Consider the following 27,693-nt stretch of genomic DNA (forward strand, 5'->3'; position numbering starts at 1 on the left):
CAAACATAATATATGTTTGTGTTTTGTTATACGACATTAAACACCCCACTTGTGAACTTCGAAGTTTCACATGTACTTAAAAAGGTGGTTGCGAACAAGCGGCTATACAGTGTGGTTCATCATCTCTGTTAAAAGTTACAATTCTCCAGGAGGTTTAATTTTTACGTATTAAAACAATGATTAGGTCAATAAACAATTTTTTTAGGATACAGTTTTGCTAGCTTTTGCATTTTCTTTTGAACCATGCAAACTATTCTCCACTAGCTTGTAATATATTACATGCACCAGTGTGGCAGTGTTACAATATTCACAGCCCATATATGTCATGGCAACTGTTGAATGCATGTACAGATACAATGCAAACAGTTTGCAAACAACGGACTGTCGATACATGCAGAGTCACAAAACAAGTATTAATTTACATGGTTCTTCAGCTTCTCACAACGTCTTTGCCAGGTTTCTAGCCTCTGCCTAACAAATGCAAATTGTTTCAGAAGGGGGAGGGTTTTGGGTTTTTTGGGGGGGGTTTAAATTTTCACGCCTTTTAGTTGCTTGAATTGCTAGTTAAATCAAAGTACATTGAGTGTAAAAGGGAGCTTCTTTAGTTTGTGAGCATTTGATCTAAAACAAAACAAAAGGACAATAGAAACCACTCCAGGTGAATGCTTTAGAGGATAATGAGAGTTGTTACAATTTATTCAAAGGGGGATATAGTTGTGTTACATTTCTCAATGGACCTAGAGTATATCCAGACTTGTAGCTAAAATCTGCATTTAAACATGAAGGCATCAGCATCAAAAATGTCAGACTAGCATACAAACCACATCTGTAATACTGAGGTAATGTGTATTTTATTGAAGTAGACCAATATGACACTGTATAATGATGCATTTACTAAAAGTCTATATTCATCTTTGTCATTTCCTTTTGTATTCACCCACAATGTAACACGATGATAACAAATCATACAATATTTACACATTGAAAAATAAATCCCTCACAAAGACAAAGGCAGAAATGTTGGCTCGGAACAAGGCTTTTAGACGTTGACTCTGATTTAACTGCAATTGCAATCTTGACCACTAGGGGGTAGTGTAAGTTGCTTTAAAAACTGTCCACTCAGGTCTCAAAACATTTGTTTTTTTTTAACCTCCCTGTGTCTCCTACTGCTTTAAGTAAATTATGAAGGGAAGTGAGGAGAAAAACACGAGATAATAAAGTAAGAACCACAAAGGATGAAACGTATCAGAGTGGTAAATTCAGTAAGTTCTATTGACAGACAGGTCCATAAAATCTATTTTTGCTGTTTGAGTGGGAGTAGAGAGCCCCCAAGTGGACACCATGTATAATCAAAAGAATAAAGCAGAGGGCACTTTATGACTCATTCCTGACTAACATTCAAAATTAGCTGTTTTATGTTGTTATGAGGACTGGCACACAGTGTACGAAAGACAGACATAAAAATGTAAATCTGGACTGGTTGTATTTTCTGTACATTTTGATAGATATTAGGATCTACAAACCTTATCTGTAACTGATTTTAATTCATGTTCATATTGGTGAAATCCCAGCTAGCTTGTTCAAATTGAAATCACAGTATGGACAGTGCTTGTGCACATTATGTACTTCTGAAAATATATTGTACATTTCGAAGGATGTCTCTGGAAATAAGAGTTTTTCTTGAAGGCCAATGTTTTCCCTTTGTCATTTTTCCTTATGCATTGACCAAAGCTCACATTCAGAGCCACATGATCAGCTGAACACGTACTGTAATTTACTCACTTAATGGAACTACTCAGCTATGTTTGGTATGAACACAGAAAACATCTGAAAGCTCTGTTGTGTAGCTGTCTAGCTAGCCGTCTTGTATTCTATTTACTCATCATGTTTCATCCAAACACATCTTTATTGCAATTGATTTCAAACTGGAGTTTGTGCATGATGAGCAGTAACCCCAGCAGTTGAACATGACATGCACATCTGTGCATTGCAGAGTGGATTCATTACAGCTGACAGCATGTGCAGCTTTGTAGGTGTAATTGAAAAATCAGCAGGGTGCTTGAATAAATGTAGGATCCTAATTGCACAGTCAGCAGGGTGTACAGATGCACCGGGTGCAAACAGTGTGAGCATGGCACAGCAAACATCCTCATAAACACAAACATTATCAATGCAGCTCTGAACCATGACATTGCAGGAGCATACAGTCAGACATTTAAGTTAACCTCTTCATGCTTCCTGTGAATAACGGTGGAGTAGCTGCTCCTCCACACAACCTTGACATACTTGGGCGGGCTGTGTCTCTGTTGTAGAGTCAGTTGTCTCTCAAGGAAGGTTGAAGGCTCTATCCCCTGCTCCTGCAGCCACATGGACGACGTGTCCTTGGGCTTGACACTAAGTTATTCAAAAAGGTGAAACAGACCTGAGGAAGAGAATATGTTTACAGCCGATGTATCCAAGTATAATTTACATGCGTTTTTTGTTTCTTTCTTTTTAAAAAAAATTTTATCAGAGCTGCACATACAGCACAGTATAGCAGCTTAAAGTAGCAATTCCCTCTTCCTTTGCGGTCTTTGATGTAACAGTGCACCGATAAACATTCTGTCCGTCATGGTGGCTCATCATGGCTGCCACGTAAAGACATCCCGTTACGACTATAAAATGAAGGATTTCTCTGGCTTTGATAACTGTTGGAAGTATCTGAGGTGATGTAGTAGTAGTGAAGTACCGTAAATTCCGGACTATAAGCCGCTACTTTTTTCTCACACTTCGAGCACTGCGGCTTCTACTCCGGTGCGGCTAATGCATGGATTTTTTATGGGGGACAATGAGCTTCTGCCGCAAAAACATTTGACTTCGTCACGTCGGATCTTAATATCAGTCATTTTGCGCTTCATGCACGCACCCTCATGATGGAAAACACACGGAGAAATACATATGATGTAGCTTTCAAGTTAAAGGCGATCGACCTGGCTGTCAAAGAAGCTAACAGAGCTGCTGCACGTTAAGATGACACTGACAGCGACAACAGAGACTGAGGAAGTGAGTAATGAAGTCATTCTGAGGCAGTGAATGGATGGACTTTTTCTTGTGAAATATATTACGGTCATCTTTTTCATCAGCCGTGTTACAGACACCGTCGGCTAGGCTTCGTATTGTAACGGTTCATGTTGTAAAGTCAGTAGTTGATAATGTGTTCATAATTCCGATTATGTGGAGAGTCAGTGAATGCACCAGCGAGAACTTTAGGTTAAGAAATTAACCCCGGTTCTCTGAAACATGAGTGAGGTATCTCACTATGGGACACGCTCCTCGCGCTGTCCCCCAGAAGCAATATTACATTACGCCAGTCTTGACTGGCAGACGGACGTGACATCGGCTCCCCGGAGGAGGTACATCCTCCTCCTATAAAAGTCCGACGTAACGTCCCATCCTCAGTCTTTGTAAACACACCTCTTCTCGCTCCAGGCAAGGAGGGTGGTCTGGTGAGATACCTCACTCATGTTTCAGAGAACCGGGGTTAATTTCTTAACCTAAAGTTCTCTTTCAACATTCATTTCGGTATCTCACTATGGGATATAGAGACTCCCGTATTGCCAAACAGGCATACCTCGAAGACCGATAGAGGACATCTAAACAAGCATGTTCTGCCCACCCACACTCAAAACAGAATGAGACAAAGTGTGCGTAGTCACATCCAGCTTGTAGAATCTGGAGAAAGTATGAGGCGATGCCCAACTGGCAGCCGCACAAATCTCTTCAATAGTGACACCTCGAAAGAGTGCCCATGATGTGGCCATACCACGGGTAGAGTGAGCCCGCAGACCTGCCGGGGCCTGAATGCCCATACTGTCATAAGCCATGGCAATTGCCCCCACGATCCAGTGCGACAGTCGCTGTTTCGTGAGAGGTTTACCCAGATGTGGTGTCGCCCACGACACAAACAACTGTTCCGATTTCCTGAATCCAGCTGTTTTCTCCACATACGTGCGTAACGCGCGCACCGGGCACAGCGTATTAAGCCGCTCCTGCTCCTGTGTTGTAAACGGAGGAGGATAAAAGGCAGGCAGCTCAATAGGGCGGTATGACAGCGCCGAGTTCAGTACCTTTGGCACAAAAGCGGGATTAGGTTTCAACAAAACTCTAGAATCCCCCATCTGAAACCGCATGCATGACGGACTCACCGACAAAGCATGGATATCACTCACGCGTTTCGCCGAAGCGAGTGCGAGTAAAAGAGCCGTTTTAAAGGAGAGTAACTTCAGCTCTACCTGGCCTAACGGCTCAAAAGGTGGGTGAGACAGTGCATCAAGCACCAAAGATAAATCCCAGGGGGCAGACAAGTTTCTAGACACTGGCCTAAGGCGTCGCGCTCCTTTCATAAATTGACATATGAGAGGATGCTGACCCACCGTTTTGTCCCCAAATCCGACGTGACAAGCCGATATCGCGGCTAAATACACTTTAACAGTGGAGAAGGCCAAGCCCTTATCCAGCAGCTCTTGAAGAAATGTCAAAACATTGGATACAGAGCTCTGAAAAGCGATCACCCCAGCTTTTACACACCACTCATCAAACGCACGCCATTTGCCATCATAAGCACAACGTGTAGAGGATGCCCTGGCGCCCTGAATGGTTGCGATTACGCTCGGTGGAAGCCCCGCAGCAGTTAAATTTAACCTTTCACGGGCCAAGCCCACAGAGCCATGCGCTCTGGGTGGGGATGGAAGATTTCTCTGCGTGCCTGTGACAGGAGGTCCCTGCGGAGAGGCAGAGGCCACGGAGGATCCCAAAGCATTTGAGATATCTCCGCCAACCAGGTCCTCCCCGCCCAGCGGGGGGCTACCAGAATCAGAGAAAGTCCCCACTCCCGCACTCTGGCGAGAGTAGGAGTGATCAGCTCTAATGGGGGAAAAGCGTACAGGAGGACACGCGGCCACTCGTGTGCTAGAGCATCCAGCCCCATTGGCGAGCTCTGACCGGTCAGGGAATAAAACAGCGGGCACTGAGCGTTTTCCTCTGACGCGAATAGGTCTATCTCTGCCCGACCATACCTCGCCCAAAGTTGAGCCACCACTTCGCTGTGGAGCTTCCAATCCTTGTAGCGAGGGTTGCCTCTGGACATTAGATCCGCCCCCCTGTTCAAGATTCCCGGAACATGGGTGGCTCTCAGAGATAAAAGGCGAGAGCTGCTCCAAACAATCAGTCTGCGTGCCAATGTATGCAGATGACGTGAGCGCAGACCCCCTTGTCTGTTTATATACGACACCACCGTAGTGTTGTCCGTCCTGACCAACACATTCTGCCCCTGCAGGAGGGGCAGAAAATGTCTCAGAGCCAGAAAAACAGCCTGGAGCTCCAGGTAGTTTATGTGACACAACTGCATCTGTGAGCTCCATGTGCCATTCACAGCCCTGCCCTCGTGCGTGGCTCCCCACCCCACGAGGGAGGCATCCGTAGTAACAACTTTCCTTGTTATGATCGTTCCCATGGAAACGCCTGTGGTCAGAAAAGCCATGCGTCTCCAAGGGCGCAGCGCCAGGACGCACCTCGAGGAGCTCAACACCTGGCGGTGGCAGTGGCGCGTGGGACTCAGACCTAGTGACGCGACCCACTGCTGAAAAGGTCTCATGCATAAGCGGCCGAGAGAGATGACAGTCAAAGCTGACGCCATCAATCCCAGCAGCCTGAGACACATTCTGAACTTCAGCAACGCTCCTCTGTGAAAAAGTGCCAGACAAGCCTGAAAGGCTTTCACCCTTTCCACAGACAGACGTGCTTTTAGTGTGGCTGAATCCAGCTGCAAGCCTATAAAGGTGATGTTTTGAGTCGGAGTCAAAACACTCTTTTCCCGGTTGATAGTGAAACCCAGGGCTGACAGATGAGACGTGAGCAGTCCGATCTGTGCCTGAATCTGCGGGGGAGACTGTGCAGCCAGGAGCCAATCGTCTATGTAGGTCGCGAGGCGCATCCCATTTTCCCTTAGGGGAGCAATAGCCGCCTCGGTACATTTCACGAACACCCGCGGGCTCAGAGACAGCCCGAATGGGAGCACCCGGTATTCGTAGACCACGCCACGGAAAGCAAATCTGAGATACTTTCTGTGAGGCGGATAAATGGGGATATGGAAATATGCGTCTTTTAGATCTATTGAAGCAAACCAATCTCCGTGACGCACGAAGCGCAGCAGAGTGGTGTGTGTCAACATTCTGAACTTGTATTTTCTCATGTATTCGTTCAGAGCGCGCAGATCCAATATCGGACGTAGACCTCCGCCCTTTTTCGGCACCAGAAAATACCTCGAATAGAACCCGTTCTGAAACTGTTCTAACGGCACTTTCTGAATAGCCCCTTTCTTTAGCAGAGAAGCAATTTCCTCCTGCAAGACTCGGGCTTTTTCTCCTTGCGCAGAAGACTGCAAAATCCCGTTGAAACGGGGTGGAGTACGTGCAAACTGGAGTCTGTAGCCCTTGGTTACAGTCTTTAACACCCAGTCCGACACACCGGACGCACGCCACTGCTGAGCTCGGTGCGCGAGCGGACCCAGCAGTCCCTCTGACACACCGAGCCCGCCCGGCATGGTGGGGCGCGCCGTCACAGCGCTTATGGTGCCCACCGGAGCAGCCAAGCTGGCTCGCTGCTCCACAAGTGAGCTTATGGCGCCCTCTTGTGGAGCTGCACGGGTCTGTGCAGCCCCGTTCTGTTCCTTTATTATTTTTATTGTTTTCTTTTTTGAATGAATCAGCGCCCTCGGCCCTTGGCCTGGATGCGCGTGAGAAAACATATTTATTGAACATTTTACATGAAAGGGAGGACACTGGTGTGTGTTTGGGCACTGGTGTGTGCTTGTGCGACTCGGTTGGAGCTCGGCAGAGCTCTCCACGGGTCCGACCCTCCTCCTCTTCATACGGCGGCAAACTGACGGCTCCCTCGCGGCCTGTGCGCGCCTCTTGAGGGGCTTGGAACATGCCTCTCTGAACATTACTTGGAACAGAACGTTGACCGGGTGGGGCGGTGCAGGTGTCTGGCTGAGCCCGCCGTCCCGCCTGTCCGGCAGCGCATCAGGTGGCGCGCCGCTTCTTCATTGCCCCCTGAGTGACCGGAGCGCTCATCTGGTCTCTCGGTGCCACATTGGGAGCGAATGGTTTCTTAGCCCAAGCACCCTTCGTCTCAGGCGGTTTGCCCTGGCTCCGGCTGCTTGTCTGGGGCTGGGGCTGGCGTTTGGGAATGCGGTAAGCTGGCTTCGCCACCGCTTGAGCAAACGTCTGCCGAGCTGCGGGAGGATGAGAGGGGAGCACTTTCCTGGGCAGACACAGCTGCAGTGCTTCTCCCTCCTTCTTCTTTTCCTCGCAGCGTTTCTGCATCGTGGCCACCGCCGGGCCGAATAAGCCTTTCGGGTCCACGGGCACATCGAGAAGCTGGGTCTTCTCCTTGTGAGAGAGGCTGGACAGGTTGAGCCATCTCGCCCTCTCCTGAGAGACCATCAGGGCCATAGCCCTCCCCGAGGACTGCACAGCACATCTGTGAAGGCGCAGGCAGAGGTCCGTAACCACGCACAGCTCTTCCCACAGGGCTGGTGTAGGGGAGGTTGCCATGTCGTCCTCCAACTCCGCCTGGTAAGCCAGCAGCAGGGATGATGCGTTCAGGGCCCTAACAGACATAGCCACCGCCTTATAGCTTTTCTCAGTCAGTGAAGACTGGAAACAATCAGCTCTCGAAGGCAGAGAGGGGCTCGCAGAAGTCATGGTGGACTTTTGGGAGGGGTGGAGGTGAGACGCCAACAGAGGCTCGACTGGAGGTAGGTGTGAAAAACCCTTCTCTTCCATGTCGGCCCAGTCTAAAGCTGACCCACCCTGGACGGGGTTTTTGGCGGTCAGGGGGTTGCTCCAGGACCGGGTAGCCTCCTCCAGGCACTCCGGGAAGACCGGGAGGTGCTGCCTGGTAGAGAGTTTTGCTTTCGGCAGCCTTTTGCCCTCATAGCGAGACGTGGTGGTCTCGGTGAAGACTTCAGGCCACGCAATGCCCAGCTTTGCAGCTGCTCTCTTGCAGGTCTCATGCAGGTCCGCGTTGACAGGCGGGTCTGGGTTGCCGCTGCACGCACCACCTGCAGCCGCCGGCTTTGCAGCCGGAGGGGAGGTGAAAGGCTCCCTGTAGTCCTCATCGGAACCGAGGCTAAGGGTCACTCCCCCGAAGTCGGAGTCAGTGTCCTCGACGTCCACTTGCTCTGCTCTCAGGCTCGCTTCGAGATCGTCGGAGTCGTCTAGTGGGGCCATGGCGTCAAGCTGGTCGCCCCAGCTAGCAGTAGCGCCCAGAGCGGTGGCGTCAACATCACTCTGGGCGTCCCCTGAAGTCCCCTGATGTGGCGGCGTGGTAACCCCCAACATAGGGTCCTCGGTCGACAGGTTGGCTTGGCGTGCCAGCCTGCGACGGCGAGTTTTCAGGGAAAAACGCGCACAGTGTTCACAGGTAGCCTGGGTTGACAGTGCGTCCCGGGCGTGTTGCAGCCCGAGGCACGCACTGCATACAGAGTGGGTATCTGCCCCGGCTATCTTGTTCCCACACGTGCACAGCCTGGCCGGCAGCCTGCCCTTTTCCATGGTGAGTGAAAAGTGTAAGCACCGTGTCAGGAAGCTTCGTCAACAAAGGCCGAGAAGCGAGAGGCAGTTAGTATGGTGGCCAACTGTGACAGCTAGTTTGGTGACTTAACTGTAGCAGCTAGTATAGTGGCTAACTGTGGCAGCTAGTATGGTGGCTAACTGTGGCAGCTAGTATGGTGGCTAACTGGGGCGGCTAGTATGGTGGCTAGCCGCGGTAGCTACTGTTTGGGGACAGACCAGCTACCGGCTCAGTCGGCTCGTGTAGACTGCAGGTAGCGTTCGGCGACCGAGCGGTTAACTCGTTCTATGAACAGTTTTGCTAGCCCGTTAGCTACACCGGCTTTCTGAGAGGTTGCTTCTAGGAGCGAGAAGAGGTTTAAGACTGAGGATGGGACGTTACGTCGGACTTTTATAGGAGGAGGATGTACCTCCTCCGGGGAGCCGACGTCACGTCCGTCTGCCAGTCAAGACTGGCGTAATGTAATATTGCTTCTGGGGGACAGCGCGAGGAGCGTGTCCCATAGTGAGATACCGAAATGAATGTTGAAAGAGAACGTGTTGAGTGGCTGTATGAGAGAACGCTGGGGGAGAGAGTTGGATTGTTGCGGCAAGTTATGTGTTGCTCTCTGACGCTACAGTATTTGCGGATGTTACCGGTAGCCTACGTCTGTGTAAATAGCTCTTGTTATAGCGTGGACACCTGCGGCTTATAATCAAGTGCGGCTTATATATGTACAAATACATTTATTTACTTATTTTTAGCCGGTGCGGCTTATATCCAGGTGCGCTCAATAGTACGGAATTTACGGTAGTTAACAAAGAAATATGTAACTAATCTCATTCATACATAATCACACCCCATGTCTTGCCCAAAGACACATTGGACATGCGGTTGCAGGAGCTGGGAATTAGAACCAGCGACAACAGACTCTACTGAGCAACAGCTGCCGAATGACTGGCCTTTCTTTGTCACAGACTGTGTTGTACTCTTTCCAGCATTTTTCATTCACAGAAAAGATTTTGTCCCCAAACACATTGAAACACTGACTTTTGAAATAACAGTTTGTCTGTTAGTTTGTTTGGATGGATTTGGTAATATTAAATCTTATTATGGATACTGGAAATATATCTCTTTGAACCCTTTCTAATTCTATGAGATTGAAACAAAATATAGGGTGTTATTTGACTTTAAATTGTATTGGCAATTTTGGCAGCTGAATTCATTCATTACTTCTCAAAATGTTGATAAGTAGGCAAATATATTTTGATCATAAGAATCCAGGATTTTCCCTGTTATATATTCAGCCTCTGTCACAGGCTGCTGAAAACAGTGGTCAAATGTGAGAGTTTATTGGGGCAGTGGAGGAGAAAACATTTTCATCTGTGTGCTCTTTTGTTCCTCTTTCTAGTACATACTTACAGTCAAGATTTTCCCCAAACAACAGATTTAAATGAACACCTTTGGAAAAACATAAAAATAATATTTCATATCAATGTGTCTGTGGCAGAAACCTATTCAGAGCGACGCAAAACACACAGTATGGACTGCATGGTGCAAAAGTTGCCAATTAGTCTATACTATACTATTAATACACTGTTGTGTTCAGGCTATTAAATAGGTGATTTCTTGATATTCAAACCATGTTTTACTGTGTTTTCTTTGAAATAACGTTATGTCTGTTTTGTCACATTGAAATGACAGATTCAGTTTATGGATTCTGGAAACAAGATCTCTTCTCTCTGTAAATTATTTCCAAGTTAATGAGATTGAAACGTTAATATTTAGCTTTTTATTACAGTCCAAATCTCATTGAGCGCTTCTGCAGCGTAATTCATTCATTTCTTCCCCACATTTTGATAAGTAGGCTAACATATTTTGATCATCAGAATCCAGGATTTTCCCTGTTACATGTTAAGCCTTTGTCAGAGGCTGCTGAAAACACAAACAGCAGTCAAAGGTGTGAGAGTTTATCAGGGCAGTGGAGGAGAAAACGTTTTCATCTGTGGGCTCTTTTGTTCCTCTAGCCTCTCTTTAATGCAGCTCTCATTTTGGCCTCAATCTCTCTCCCAATTTTACAACAAACTGTCCTAGTTTTTTTCTTTGCCTCTGCTCATAAAGGGGTTTACCTGCTCTATGTGGTGCTGAGATTACCTCTGCCATTGTCCAGCTGAGGAAGTCACTGAGGCAAACAGGCGTAGCCATGGAGACCCAGTTCAGGGGTCAGCAAATTGCAGATAGACTTTGTCGGGAGGTAAAAATGTGTAAATTGATGGATCGTGAGAAGACTTTGAGTGACTGTTGGGGCTTTTGTGTGTTGATGTTTCACCTTGGTGTTAAAACATCAATGTAGACATGTATGTGTTTGTTCACACATACAGGTCCATGAAACATACGTTCTCTGGGTTCTCAGGTACAATATCTCATTTCTTTTTAAATCCTTATTTGCTCAGAATCTTACAACTTTTTTTTTTTTTCATTTCCGCTCTTGAATTGTTTCAATTGTCTTCAAAGACATTAAAAGGGTTGAAAGTTGGAGCTGAGGCGTGTCTTAAGCCTCCTGACAAAGAGCAACAAAGTTCCTGCCCGTCATTCAGGTCAGATATACAATATTGTGAGTGTTGCCTTTTCTATCCAAAAAAAATTAGCCCATGTACAGTATGTACTGATATTGACAGGAGCCAATCAAACCAATTTCATTCTTTGAACCAGGCTGTAACCATGTGAATTTCTGCTGTAAAAACTGGCTTTTTTAATGAGGTGTGCATGTGACTTCTGGTGCTTCTGCAGCAGACATCAAGAGGACACTTGACAAATTCCAAAAATGTTGCCTTTTTACGAGTTTTTACTCTGTTGCCTCATCAGTCACTTCTATGTTGTTCTTTTTGCACAATGTCTTGCCTCCTTGCCCTCCCTTTCATCCAACAGGGACAGTCTCCTGCTGTAAGGTGTGAAGTTTAGGAAGGGGCATTCTACTACTACATTTTCAGGAATGCATGTGTTAAAACGGCTTAAGACGATAATGCTGAGGACATCTCAATACAGAGTGTTTGCATTTTTTTTTAACTTTTTTTATGTGCACCTATGACTTAAAAATATGATTATTCTGTTTATATTGGAGCATGTATGATGATGATTTGAGAAAAAAGGTTTTTTTAAGCTTAAAATATTATGTATATATTTCTATATTGCTTCATGAAACTACAAACACAAACAAACTCACTCCAGCACAAACACACCCACATCTAAAACTTTGTGTACTTTCTGTGTATGAAACACGTGTGTGTGTGTGTGTGTGTGTGTGTGTGTTCCTGCGTGCTTGAGTGTAGTGGCTGTGTATTTGTGTCAGTGTGTCAGGCCTGGTCCTGGTGATTAGCTGCAGGGGTACTGATGCTCTGAAACACAACACTGTCAGGATTAATTGAAAACTGAGCCTCCTTTAGGCCATTAGATCACTGGCTGTGATACGTCTTATCTTGTGTCTTGTTTTACAATAGTCCACCGACCACAGCAGGACTGAACGTGTGACCGATATACACATAGCACTCTACACATAGGCTCTGACCTGGTCAGCTTGAAAGAAGAGAATCCTCTCTGTTTGTAGGCCAGATTCTTTGAGTCCTTGCTTTAGTTCTGGCTTTTTTTAATCAGATACAAGAAATTGTGTCACAAATGACAATTTCTGACAAAAAATATCTTCTATATAAACATAAAAACAGATTTTTCACACTGTCTCTTCAAACAACAGTCTTCTCCGTGTGAAGCCAGACATTTAAACATCCAAAGCGTGGACAGAGTGTCTCAGTCAGCCTGGATGTACAGATCAAATCACACATTATCGTGTTTCATAGACATTGGCTATGTCGGAAATCACTCACTAATCACGATATTGTGCACTATATAGTGAACTCTGAGTGAGCAGTGTCATACCCTATTAGTTCACTCATTGTATCTCACAATGCAATGTGAAAAGTAGCATATAGTGATGATCACATGAACAATATACCATGAGTGAAGTGTGGTGTTTGACTCTAAGAAAGATGAGAGGAGCGACCAGCGTCAACACAGAAGCACAAAAATGTTCATATTTGGAGCGTTTCTACAGAAAGTGTTTTAATAAATAAATCAATAATAAAGATTGAAAAATTGTCAGTAGAGTAATATTAGTTTATCCTATAATGATGATGACATGCACAAGACCAAAGTCAGTGAGGACAAATATAGTATTTATGGTGTGAAAATATATTTTGACAAATTACAATTTCTATATTTTTTTATTTATTCATTATTTATAGCTGTTTTGCCAAAATACGTACAGTATAATTACTGAAATTAATTGGAGGTTTATTGTTGATGATGTTATTTATCTCAAAAATAATTCTAAAATACAAAGTGTACAATGCAAAGACACTTTGGCAGCTGCAAAAACATGTGAAAAGAACTGTGTATAAATGGTCAGTTTTAACATGACATGTTGCACTACTATTGGTGCATTTATGGGAGGGACATCAGACGTTTCTCTCTCTCTCTGTGTCACACACACACACACACACACACACACACACACACTCACACACAGATTTTGATTATATATGGATTACAATAAAGGGTCAGCAAATATTCTTGGGTTGCCATAAATTTTTCTTTTTTGTTTAGCTAGGCTAGTAGCCTCAATATTATCAGAACTTGTTTCAAGTTATTTCTTTTTAAACAACTTCTGTACAGGATTAACCATCAAAGAAATTAGTTATAGAGACCAACACTGGTCCTGTATTAGCCTGTAAACCTGCAGCAAAAATGGGCATTTAACATGAGTGCTAAATGGCAATTCCTTGTTTTGTTTTTTTATCAGCCTCAAGTGGACACTCTAAGAACTGCATTTTTTTTTTTTTAATTCTTCATTTGATTACTTTTTTAACACCTGAGGTTGCCACTTGGATGAAACTTGGGTAGCTCCAGTTGTTTCCCCCTTGTTAGGCAACTACAGCTTACATGTTAGTTTTAAGCTAACGACTGATGTAGTTGGTGCAATCCATAGATTATAATGATAGTCCTAATATAAAACTGAGTAAAGAAAAAAAATCTGTTAAAGGAGGAACACTTCTCTTTTTCTCAAAACATGTGCACCGAGAGGCCACATCATGTTTGGGTCAGAGGTTATGTGTACATGTTGTTTCACTTTAAGGGGCCTCAAGAAGGTTGCGAAAATACAGAGATATAGTACATCTATATGTCCTCAAAGAACTGTGTTTTGCCTCTGCTCATTCTCACTTTCATTTAGTGTGTGCATGTCCATTTCCACTATGGTGATGTAAATTGTTACATCTCCCCTCTCATCTCTCATTACCACACACTTTGCCCCTCCATTAATCACTGTTCTGTGCAATATAATACACAGGAAAAGAAAGATCACGACACCTTATGTAAGATGAATAGGAAACATACTGTCTTACCTTTAGATAAATACAAAACATGTTTAGCTTCCAAAGGCTTCCTCCCTTTTTGTTTACGTCCTGTACCATATCCGCACTATGCCTGCAGCTCTCAGTGTGTTGTTCTCATGTTCTGCTCTGAAGACAATGTATAACAACACCTTTTATTTTCTCATCATGTGATCTGAGACAACTTTGTTCTACTCTGACAAAAACCTTTTCCAACCTCAGTGTTCTGCAAAAATCTGATTCCTATATTAACTACAACATAATATTCCTATTTACAGATTTTCAATTACCTGATTACATCTGCCAGTAATTTGATTAGGTCTAGGTGCAATTTTACAACGATCCTGCCTTCCATGAATCAAAACATCACCTTTTTTCAGCAGCTTTTGTTCAAACACAAAAAGAGACCTACTTTTTTTCTGTGACCACACCCACATCCCCCAGCATGAGAACAATCAGTCTCCATGAACATAGATTAGCAGCTATGTGTGATTGTGTGCATATGTGGGTGTATTTTTTCCCTAGAACATTGTGTTCAATGATATAATGTGCTTTATTCTGTTAAAACCTGCCAGCATTTTATCCTATCTTTGATATGGAATGCTCTTCGAGTAACATGAAAGGAACTGAAATGTTTTCTCAACAAGCCATTTATAACTCATTTATGTACAGAGAAATCCTTTTAAATCAATAAATTACAGAAAACTCTTCAACTGTGCCACATAAAATATTCTTAGAAATGTCACAATGTTCTTCTTTTTTCCTCCTCTTTATTCCATATAGATTATTTGATTTGTGAGTCATGTTTATGATTGTGAACCTCTTCTTCTTTCCCTTTTCTGTGCCTTGTTCTGTGGCTGTCAATAATGCATTTATCGCACAGATTACACAACTGATCACAAGTTGAAATCACAAGATGTGAAACAAACACAAAGTCTGTGAAACAGGACGAGAAAGACAGGAATATCTTTGTCTTGTTTGTGTCCTCTTTTCTGAAGCCAATGTGCCACATAAAATTCAATTTATTCTCAAACAGTTTAAATAGATGTCACTTGCTTTCTTGTTTTTCACACTTTAGAAATGAAAGGAAAAAGTAGTTCATTCAACAAATGAAAGGAATGATGATATGGGTCAGTTGAACAGTTCTGGGACAAAGTTTGATCTATTATTCACAACTTCTTGCAACGATAATTGGCATTGGGTCAGAATAATTAGGGTACGTTCACTGACACTTGGTTATGTAATGAGAAATCCTACACACTAAGAGAAGTAAGTAAAGCCTGCATTAGATGAGCCATCCAACAGGTGATGCCAATCAGGCTTCTTCGTCCATTATTATTTAGTTAGACATAGCCAAGAACATATAATTCAATTTTAGAAAACAACATTTAAAGGTAATGAGATTTCTCCCATAGTTTTCTCAAACAGGGAGCTGTAATTCAATTAGTTACTCACTAATCGAACTTTTCAAGTATTTAAATATGAATTTCAGCATTTCTTCATTTATCTGGTTCACAAACTGCTGAAAACTCAACAATCATATTGCTTTATTTTTCTGGAGAAGTTCAATAAGTCTCTGATTTGAGCTCTGGAGACTGAAGCATTCAAATACATTGCCTGTGTCTCAGGTATTGTAGTTGCTCTCGTGTGTAAAAACAATTACGTGGCGCTCTGATGTCATTTCACAGTCTTATATTGAATCCGAACGGAGATTAAATCAAAGCTCTCAGTAAAGTAGAAAATAATTGATCCGTGACTTAAATCCTCAGGCAACCCAATATATTCCCAACTATACTGTGCAAAGGAAATTGTGGTTTTATGTATTTGTTTTTTCCACACACAGAAAATGCTTTAATTTCTGAGCTTCTTACAATTGCATTGAAGGGTATCTTTTATATAGTGAGTAATAACTCCTGATTTGTCAAATACAAGCAGCTTCAGATGTCTTTAATTATCTATGGAAAGTCATGAAATGCACACATTTCAATGCCATGGCCACAATTAAGGAAAATATCGAAGACATTATAGAAGAAAAATTTGAATCTCTTTGCTTTATAAGCATGCCTGAGTTTCCTTATGATTATTAAATGTTTGTCTCATTATATTTTAATATGTGTCCTGATAAATGATACCTATACAAAATTGTTACAATTACTGTGGAAGCTAAGCTCCGCCCACCAAGAAAAGTCACATTGTTTAATAATACTAAAAGGGTCTCCAGTAATAAGCTGACAGAGTCAGTTTTATGGTCCTTTAATATCTCATGAGGAATGGTTTGATATTGAGATTTTTAATGGACCTGTGATTGTGGTTTACGAATAATTTTAAAGCTGAGGTTATAAACGCCTCTTTTGAGAGACAAGTCAGAATGCAATCCTCGATGGGTAATTTAATTTAATTAGAGTCGTGGAGCCCAAAATTCCTGGCTCTCATCACCAAGAAAGGTGAAGCTGGAGAAGGCACACTAAGTGTCGGGGCCATCGTCCCGGAAGCCCTATGAATGTGAGATTCAATCATTTCAGCGATTGGACTCAGGTGTTCAGGTGCAACTAGAATGCAAAGAATATTCTTTCTCCAGGGCTTTTCCTATGGAACTTACTGAAAATATTGGGCGTTAGAATCAATCGGGATACACAGCTTTGGCCTTGATCCTGCGTCATGAGCAGGGTGCTAAACACTGGAGGTCTCGGGGGGTCTGAGACCCACTGATTGACACTTGAACCCCCCTGAAAACCTCAAAAGCAACATTTTGAGGGGTCTCTGGAACAAAAAAAAATTACCTGCAATTGACTTTATACTCTGCAGTGGACCAGAGAGAGAGCGAAAAAGAGAGCGATGTCCGCTGTTTGGTCTTTGAATGCAAAGCACACAACTATAAACAATGTGTTTTCCTGTTTTGTGCAGCTTAAAACGGGAGTTCTGTTGTCTTGCACAGTGCCACCGGAGACTCTCAGTGGATTCAGTGCGGTCGTCCAAACCATTGCCAATTAATTATTTGCAGAGTAGGCTGCTGTATAAGGACTCAATGCACATGCGGGCAAGTGCAAGTGTGTCTGTCATTGAAATGATACGAAACATGACAACTCTCCAGTCCCCGTTTATGGAAGTATTCAAATGAATGTATTGTTGTGTGAACATTTATCTGACTAACACTTGGAACATCAACAAAAAGATCTGATCATAATTGTTTTTTAGAAAAGGCATACATTGGTGCATAAAAACTGATCAGAATGCAGGAAAATGAATGTTAGGTGTCCAAAATATTCTGGGGGAGAGATCCTCCATAACCTGTTGGTATAAACTAGAATTGCTAGTTGAGTTTCTACTTTCTAGACAACCATTCATCCAAGGGACGTTTACATGAGCTCATATTGTTCCTAAAACATTTTAAATAGATTTATTGTGGTGCAATACAATGAAATCAAAACCTACTGGTAACACGAAACGAGCGGAAACAGCCACTACAGGAGGACACACCCCCAAAGCAATGTTATTTAAGCTGCAGAGTGGACTGGATGGCACACACTGGACAACTCAATGTAAGTTAACTGTTTAATTTTGCTAAATGGATACTACCTTTAGCACTAAATACGGACCCCTATTCTGTTTGACTATTACACATTAGCTTACCTTATCGTTAACGCAAGTCGGATGAAGTCAAATGACCTAGTGTTGTGCGTCTTAGTTAGTTAGCTAGCAAACGTAACCTCATACGAGGAATGTCATGTCGTTTTGTAGTGTTTTGCACAAACAACATACATGGCGCACACACAGAAGATGACTCGCCAAAGGCAATGTTATTTAGATACCAAAATTCAGACAAAATCCCTTGCTTCTAAAGTCATTTTAGCACCTTGGCTAACCACAGAATTGCCCCGAGCCAATCCTGACCAGCCACATTCTCACCAAACGCGCACATTCTGAACGGGCAATGCACTAGTTGAACAAAAAGACTGAAATCATCCTATACAAACAAAAAATGTTCCTTGTTAAGACAACAAATTATGATGAAGATGTTCAACAAAAAAGAAGAAGAAGAAGAAGAAAAAAATAAGTAAAACCATGTCCAAGTGCAAATTACCAAAAATTATGTCAAACCAAAAAAATGGTGAAAAAGTAATCGACACAGGTAAAGTAGACATTATAGCGACTACACTAAATGTAGTGAAACTCAAACACATAAAATCAATCGAGAAAGAGTACTGGATATATTAGAAAATTATTATCAATAGAAGAATAGAATAATTGTGCATAGCAAAGTTTAATTTTAAAAAAGGCTAAGCATTTAATTTTAAGAAATGTTTTGTGGTTCTCAGATTCTCAATAAAAGTAATTAAAAATAAACAACAAACAATAACAGACTACCAATGAAATGCTTTAAAAACAGCTAAGTTTGCCACGAGTACACCCTTTTCTGTATTATCTCCTTTAAAGCCTGTGGACAGATAAGTGCAGAGAGCAGCAGGATTCACTGATTAACTGGATTTGCAGTTTGAAGGTTTGCCACTAAGACGTGTTTCAATGACTGAAAATGTCACGGCAAATCATGTTTTCATGTTTAAAGTTCAAATAAGCAGCACAAAACCACCTGTAAAGCCCTGCACAGATCACCTTCACCAGATCAGTTGCATAAGTGGAGCTACTCTGTGTGCGCTTCACTGATTCATTTTGCTTATGAGAATATTAATGTCCAAGTTCCAAGCACACATGAACAGAATTATAATGTTCTCATTATAATCCTGAGCTCTATGAGCTCTTATTTACATCTGGTGCAAGAGCAGCTGGGTTGATGTCTATTACATAAGGAGCCTTCATACTGTATCACCAGGGGTCGTAGTTTCACTGCAGCCATTTTTTTTAAACAATCCTCACCACATGATTGTCATAAAACCAAACCAAAATCAGAGAGGTGACGTACATAAACAAAGCCAAGTCTTTCCTACTGAGAGAAAAGAGTGGTTTAAATTACCATAGTAACCAAATAAAATAATCAAATACTATCTTCACTTAGCAAGTGCATTTGAGGACTCAGAATACAAAGGGCTCATCCAGTCCTTCCAGTTTCCTGGCTCAGGGCATGCTGACAGAACCGCAAACCAACATTTGATCTAAATACCAGCACCTTCAGAATCTCCTTGCCTGTAAATAAAATCTACCTTCTCCAAATAAGAAAAAACAATCCATCAACCGTCCCCTTGCCCTAGAAGCTCTGTTACTTGCTTCATAAATAAAACATAGGAAATATATATGCTGCTCTTCACCAAGACTTTTGTTATTGTTCTTTTCTGGATTACAGTCTACACAAACCTTTTCTCACTGTTTCCCTACATGCATAATACCCCAGAAAATTTACCAACATTTTTATGGTGATTTGCATGTGGGAAAGCAAATGGCCTTAATTTTTTTCACCCAGACCATTTCCTGCCAGCCCAGAGAAAAGTTTCCATGAGCAGCCAAAGAGTGAGCCATTGTGTCAACTCAGCAGGTCAGATTTAGGAAATTCAAAGCAAGGGTGGGCGAGTTTATTCATGTTTACATCATGCAACTGGTGCGCCGCCATTGCATTCTTTGTGGATGAAACTGATTCATAGTCCTTCCTGCTTGCCAGTATATGTTCTTTTCAATTTGTTGATTTTGAGTAATACAAAGGAAAATGAGATTCATTCTCTACGTCTCTTAAATTACATCGTTCAAATAGCTTGTTTTCCTCCGGGATGCTCCGGGATCTGCCCACTTCAAGAGCGAGGGGAAGGATTCCTGTTCTCAACTGAGCAACTAAACTTCTTAGACTTTGCTTTAACAAAGGATTCCAACCATTACACGATTGTGCTTGATTTGAATATATGGCCATACGTTTGGTTTTAACAAGATATCATTGACCATTTCTCTTAATATCCAGCAAGTGATTTATTTCTAATTGTGTTCACACAGGATGGTATGTAGATTATGTCTATAGATGTATTGTAATTCTGGTTCCACAAAGTCAGCTTGAAGCTTTGTTGCTCATAGAGAATTGACAGTCTAGTTTAAAGATAAACCTTCTTATTTCACATTTCTCCTCATTGCTCCAGGAATCTACAGAATAGTGGATTACATTGTTAACTGAAAAAAGCAGTTGAAACACAAACTTAAGTACTACATATCTAAAACATTCAGGGAGCCATGAATGCAGACAAGTAAGACTAATCAGTGTTTTCAAAATCTCAGCAAAAGAGATACACTTATAATGAATACAAGAGAAAGGCATGGCTAAGTCGATGAGTTTGTGTGTAAAGGAGAAATAAGTGACTGCTGGAAGGAGACGTTGGTGTAAGAAAAAGTAGGCCATCGTGAAGGAGAATAAAGGAGTGGACACGTAAGACAACACAAAAAGAGGAGCCAGGACATTCAATGAAGTAAAAAAAAACAAAAAAACAATTTGAACTACATTCATGTCTTTTATCTGGTTTTGATGGTTAGGTGTTTTCAGTTTTATGAATGTTGGTCACTGAGGGAGAAGGGCACATAGAAGAAAAAGAACAGGGGGATGAGAGTAATCTTACATGTGTCAATAGCCACAGCTGGACAGAGATTTGAGACTGTAACATTGTTGTGAGTCAGCTGCAAGGGTGGGACAGAAAAGGGCTGTGGTCCGATTTTGTTTGGCGTGTGCATGCAGCTCATGCTTGTGGGTTCATGTATACATGGGTCATGCTTTGGTAAGTAGGTCAGAAACACATGGCATATCATGCTGATTCATCAGGGATAAGTAAATCCTCAACAGCATGGCAGTGGCCCATATACAAACACAGCACACTCATCTTAATTCACCTTTTAACAATATGACAGAAATCGGGGACACAGCCTTTTGTTGGTGTCTGGCACTAACTGCAGCGCTGAAGTCTGCACAGTTTAACTTTTATCTGTAAAGGAACATAACATTCCCTGCTTACACAGGTAATAATAAGAAACAAAGCAGCATAGAATTTTACCATAAATAAGACTGTAATGTAATCCCAATGATGACGTTTTCACATTTTACTGCTCACTCTCTCACAGCTGTAATGGGGCCAACCCTAGCTGATTGTGTCAAAAACACAATGCATTGGGTGGGTTCTATACAAAGGTTATATGCAATGCATTTGTCACTTATGTCAGCAACAACAAGAAATGCAGATGTCTTTAAAGCTACAGTGTTAGCACAGCAGCACCATCAGTGCTGCATGAGATCAATGCATTCAATTGTTTTTTGTCTGTCTTATTGTAACTGGTTATTGATTGGCTGCGCTGTAAGCAACAGCACAGTAGTACAATGATATCCCAGTTTGGTCTTCTTTTTTATTTCCAACAAAGCAGCTGCACATGCAGTGTTGGCTTTAGTGTGAACCCATACTTACTGTAACCACCAAGGACTTAATGAGTGCTGCTACATTAAGCAGGACGGAAATCACAAGGAATACGATTTTACTGTATTACAATATGCTACCATAAATAGCCGCATCAACCCCACTTGTTTGAAGTAGTGTCTCAGTTTATCACATCAAAATACGCAACAAAACTAAATTCTCAGTTCAACATGAATCTTCTAGGCAATGATGAGCAACATTTTCACAAACGTGATATATGATAGTATTCTTTTCAGGCAGAATAGAAGAACACACTGTTGGATAGATAGATGGTGTGCATGACAACTTGAGAAAGTTGGGGCCCCTTGTTGGCCCCTTACTGCACTTGAGTGATAGATGGATTGTCAAACACGCTGATTGCTAAATTCCAAGAAGCCAGGGCCAGCTGTGAAGATAATTCAAGATCTTTCAGGCATGTGTGAAATCTGAAACTTCAATCCTTTTGAAGCCGCCAATCAAATGTTGTACATTACATTTGTATATGTAACAGAAGCAGAGGAAAAGTGTAACTGACTGTCTTCATAATGCTCAAACTAAGAGCAGCTGGTGGGAGCACTTTTTTTTTATTCGATATACAAACACGACTTTGTGTATATGACATAAAAACACATGCATACCATAATGGCTACAACCTTTGTCTAAAAGTGTCCTTAAGATTTTTTTAAATGGCTTATACTGTACTTATTTATGTGAGGTAATACTTACAGTTGATTTCCTCCACCCTGAGGAAAATAGATAGGGTACTGACAAGTAAGCTAAGCAATAGCGATATCTTGCTAGAATTTACAAAAAAAAAAATACCATCGTCACTATTGTTTTTTGTGATCAGCAAAGTCGTCACAAGTAGGAAACTGCCAAAAAATATTAGCAAGGATATTGTTTTATTGTAAAGTCCAAAATGAATCTTGACTTGATACATGATTTAATGTAACATATTTTGGACTTGCAAAGATTTGTTTCCTTCCCCTTGCTAAGCTCTTAATTTGCTTTTATGAATTAACATTGTAACCAGCATACTGCTTACTTCCAGTTCTTCTTCAAACTCGGGGTTTAATAGCTAACATAACCTTCTTATGTATCAAATACAGCTCCACTGAAAAGATCTGCAGAATACATTTAATGGTTCTTGTGGTTGAACATACAAGCCAGTTCTATGTTCAACAGGCAGCAGTGGTCAAACTCAGTGTAAACAAGTCAAGTGTTTTTTTTCTGACACCACTTCAGTTCAGAGGTAAACAGGCATTCTCTGAAAGCCTATCCGGAATATGAGGAGAACAAGGGTGTGTGTGTCTGTTTATGTGCTTCTGTGTGAGTCTTTGCATGTGCATATGTGTGTATACAGCATGTAGGTGTTACCTCACATTCAGGGCAGATGATTCATTACAGACAAGCCGTGGGGTCAGGGGCCCTGTCAGCGGCCGTTGTCATGGAAGCAAGAGCTGGAAATGGCATATCTCCTTTCAGTATCATCTTCAGATAGTTGGGACATCGACTTGCCTTTCTCTCTCTTTTTCTGTCTTTTTCTTTCTTGCTCAGATTGATTAATTGTGTGTTTTTTGTATTGGAAAGATAGAAAACTAAACATTTTCTTAAACTTTTTTTCTGATTTTTCAGTACTTTGATAATCAAAAAAATATTCAGTACAATATGTCACTTCTTTTGTATTTCAGAGTGAAAAGCTAAATGACTGAACATCTTCCTTGTGAACACACACCAGATTATGTTCACAACTATATATTTTCTGTATCTCAGTAAATCACGCGGTTATTCTTCCACTTAGACAGTGAGACACTATGTTCCAGCTGTATGTATGGTTGTTATACTTCTATTCATTTTGTGCAGCCGACTGATTTTCATCCTGCATACTGTGTCTCTATTCATGTCTTTGATTTTGAAACCCAGCCTGACCTTGATGAACTGGATTATAAAGAAAAAAACAAGGGAGAAGAAGTGAAGAACATGTGTGTGTATGATAATATTAGACAGGTATTGTGAAATGATTATTATAAGGATAGTATTTGGAAAGCAGTAATGCATTTTGAAGAAAGCGGCAGACTGGGACAGAGAATTATATATAGTTTGTGATTACAAATTATTATTGATCCCCACTCATCTTACCAAGACAACCTCAGACATATTGCATGTAAATGAATTTCTTTTAACACTTAAATGATAATCATCATCACCATCACCCCTTTCACACAAACTTGCTGCCCAAAGTGCTCAACAAAAGAAAGATCAGATCAAGAAAATTTACAACAGCACAAACACACAAAGATTTTCAAAAATAAGTCTAAAGAACTAAAGAAAAAGATTGAATGAATAGCATAAAAAGAGAAATTTAAAAAAAGGCCCAAAAGAGAAAAGTTTGATCAAAGAAGAGGTAAAAATATGTTATTATAGGAGGAAAAAGCCAAATTAAAAATGTAAATGTATCATTTTGTGTAATTTTATCGTTATTTTGGATCTATGAGTAGTTATTTTGTACAGTTTAGTTGTTGTTTTGAATCTCCCTCCAACAAGGAGTCATCACGTTGAGGTCCTTTGGACTGTTTGTATTCGCTTTGTCGTTCTTATGCACCTCTCTGTTGTCGATCAACTGGCCTTCAAAACTCATACACAAACACGCAAACATGTAGAGACATGCGTTGAAGACGTCAAAGCCCAGTTTTTTCCCCAGTGAACATATTTCATCATTCACCCATATGAGTGCAGGTATGGGCGAGACATTCCACTAATAGCATGCATTATAACCATCGAAATGAGTAAAGGATTAGCACCCAACTGGCTATAAAGGGAAGGGTGGAAACAATAACAGCAGATGGCAGGAATGAGACATGAGATAATGAACTTTAAGCCTTACAGGAAGAAGACACGCAAATGCTTTTGGATGTCTGCTGCTGACTAATTATTCATAACTGACTTTGGAAATTAAGGGACCTACCCAGAGTCATAGTTACAGAGAACTATAAAAGCTATAAATGGTTAAGTGTTTTCAGATAGGGACTGATGATTGGGTTGTAATGTGTAGTGCCTTTGTATCATAATGAATCACGGTCAGTTTTATTGGCCATGTAGGCTTATACACACAATGAAATGTTTTCAGTAGCTGTGCTCTCAATATACAAAAAGTATAACATTAAATATAAACAAAAATATGAGCAAATAGACAACAAGGCTACCAAGCATGAGGTGAGTTGTGCAAAGATGCTGAGAAGAACATAAACATAAATATGTAATTGTGTAATGGAGGGTTAATATACATGAGGTAAGTTTTAACAGTATTTACAGAAGCAGTATGAATAGATTAACAAGGAGGACAGTATTATTGTATTCACATGATAAAGTTTGATTACTATTCTAATGTTGGGTTGTTTTAGCCTCCAGTGATCAATAATGCTACCAGAGGGGAGGAATTCAAACAGTTTGTGTCTGGGTTGTGAGGTACTACTAGCCCAGTTTCTGACAGGACTGGTATAAGTTCTAGATGGGGAGCAGAACAACACAAATATTTTTTTTCTGCAGTCCTGATTGTGTGTAGCAGTATGTGTCTGTCCAATTGAAAAAATTATCTCATCCAAACCTAGATAATTATTAATATTTCAAGAAGATAAAAAAACCTCTGTTCCCAGGAGATTGAAATCCCTGCATCCATGTCCTTTCTTATTTAATATTTATCCAAGACTCCATTTTTATCTCACAAGCATAATCTCTACCATAATCTCTTCTGGTCCCAGTACTATATTTTAGGCTGACTAAATTGATGTTTATTCTTCTATCCTTTTATCAAAGCCCCGTCACAGCTCTGCAAATGCCTGTGGTCGCTTCTTCCTGTCATGACTGTCAGATGTGATATTATCTGGATGGAGGCAGAGCATTATCGACAGACTACAAGACAAATACTGCGTGTGGAAGCAGCGCTGACAGATCCGCTATGGTAAATGTCAGCTTTAATTGGATTCCTATCGTTTAATAATTGCCCGTCAAGACCAAATAAACAGCATGACTCCAAATGACAGGAAGTTGGAGCTAATGTGCTCCTTAGGGCCATTCAGGCATCTCTGGTAGCCTATCAACAACTGCTGAGGGAGAACAAATACAGAGTCAAAATGATGTGAACAAACAAGATGGTAAGGGTTAAGGTATAGCAATAGTATACCAAGGATTAGTGCAGGTTTACTTGAAATTTATTTTATGTGAGAGCATTTATCTAAGAACTACCAAAGGACATGCAAAAGAGCTGAAGAACTAGTGTTGCAAAAATAGCAGCATGGTGCCGTCAGTCGATCCTACTCTTAAGTCGAAATATCTAACATCTATCCAATAGGCAACCAGCTTTTATAAATCCTAAATCCCTCTCTATTATGTGTATTGCTTCAATGGTGAACATTATAAACACTGTACCTGTAAAACATGAACTTACCAGCCAGAAAAATCTGCAAGCTTATATTTTGTTTGTTCTAGAAGATAAATCTTTCCTGCCTTATGCCCAGATCGATTTTCATTCAATCAGATTCACTCAGCAGTCACAGACATTCATCCAAAAAGAGGTACATGTTACTTGAACACATCTACTCAACAGAACATTTCGTGGTCACTATCATATGGCTAATTAACAAACTGGACACCAGCTTATAAACTGGTTGTTGGAAGTACTTACCTATAGCTAGCAATAACTAGCTTTGCAGTCTACAAATACGACATGTCCGGTTGTTTTGATTGTTTTGATACATTTTGATTCAGGAGTTGGTGTCATCAGCTCTCAATGAATGAATGAAACACAGTAGTAGCAGATCAAGTCAGATCCTCAACTGAACTGTAGGTAAATGAATTAGACATTAACTCAGCTTACAAATCCTGTAATTGGAGATCTCCTTGCTTGCAACACAAACAGACCCAGCAGTAATTGGGTTTGTGCACACTCTCTAAAAGCAGCACTATTACTTACCCGTAGAAAAAAACAGTCACAAATCAAGGTCCACCTACTTGTTTTGCTGGAGATTCCTGCTGCATAAGGCTATCCAAAGCCACTTGCTTGGTGGAAAACTGCACAACAAGGATGTGCATGTATCTCGAATGGAATAATTATTTTTACTATTATAAGTCACCAGAAATGTTTAAATTTTACTCAAATAAAAATATTGTTCCCAGAGCACAATAGTATGAAAAGTGGGCAACTTTATCTGCATAGGAGTAACCTTTGATAAAATAAAAGTTCAGAAGAGGTTACTGCAAATACCTTGGGGTATAAATATTTTGTTGCTATTTCAAATGTGACATGTTTTCCCCGCATAAATGTTAAGTTACATTTGTCTCCTGATGTTTTAGACCAGCCTTTACTATAGGTTTTACAGCTGCACAAGCTTGAAAATGAAGGGAATGAGCAGGGGATAATTATGACCAAGTGAGAGAGAGGAGATAAAGGAAGAAGTTTGGCACACTGACCTATTGAGGTGATTGATGTGAACCTGATGCAGGTGAAAGACAGGTACAAACCAGATTACAGCCAAGCAGAGAGTCCAAGTGCGAGAGATTAGTGAGAATTTGAAAGGAGAGAAGGGAGAGGATTTAGCGGGATGAGGGAGAGGACATGACGGAGGATTATGGGAGACAGAGCCTGGATCCCAGAATAATCCTCTCAGAATACTGGGCTTTATGCGCCATGGGGCAGAGGCCAGTTTGAAATATTAAATTGTCATTGCAATCATAGACTGTCATTTATCATGCTGAAAACACTTCTCATAATGTGGTTATAAATACCGCCACCTCTGTTTAAAAGTAGGAGGTGTTTGATGACTTCTTTAGTTTTGATCTTTGAGCAAATAGACAAATACAGACTACACACACACACACACACACGCGCGCGCACACACACAACAGCAACATGCGCGTTCATTCCATCTGCCTTAATCTGGAAAGCTCGTTTGATGCTACGTGCCTGTATGTGAAGCTCTAAGCCCCACCCTCTTTCCATGCTCCTTGTTCTAAATGTGGTATTGCCATGGTTACATAAGATTCAGGGTCAGGAGGTCAGTGGTGTTGCAGGCTGACACAGGATGGATGGGGCTTCTTCATGGCGACAGAGAGGCAGGATGATGGACATAATTTAACCCATTAAAAGCTGCAGATGAGGATCAGGAAGGAAACCATCAGAATGACAAAAAAAGAAACACAAATAGGAGGAAGTGGAAGTTTACAGCCAGAACGTAAAATATACTTTTCGAACTTTTCCGAGGATTGTTTATTTAAACATGCATTCACAGAGAAGCAAT

Source organism: Symphodus melops, assembly GCF_947650265.1.
Source record: "Symphodus melops genome assembly, chromosome: 8".
Classification (NCBI taxonomy): domain Eukaryota; kingdom Metazoa; phylum Chordata; class Actinopteri; order Labriformes; family Labridae; genus Symphodus; species Symphodus melops.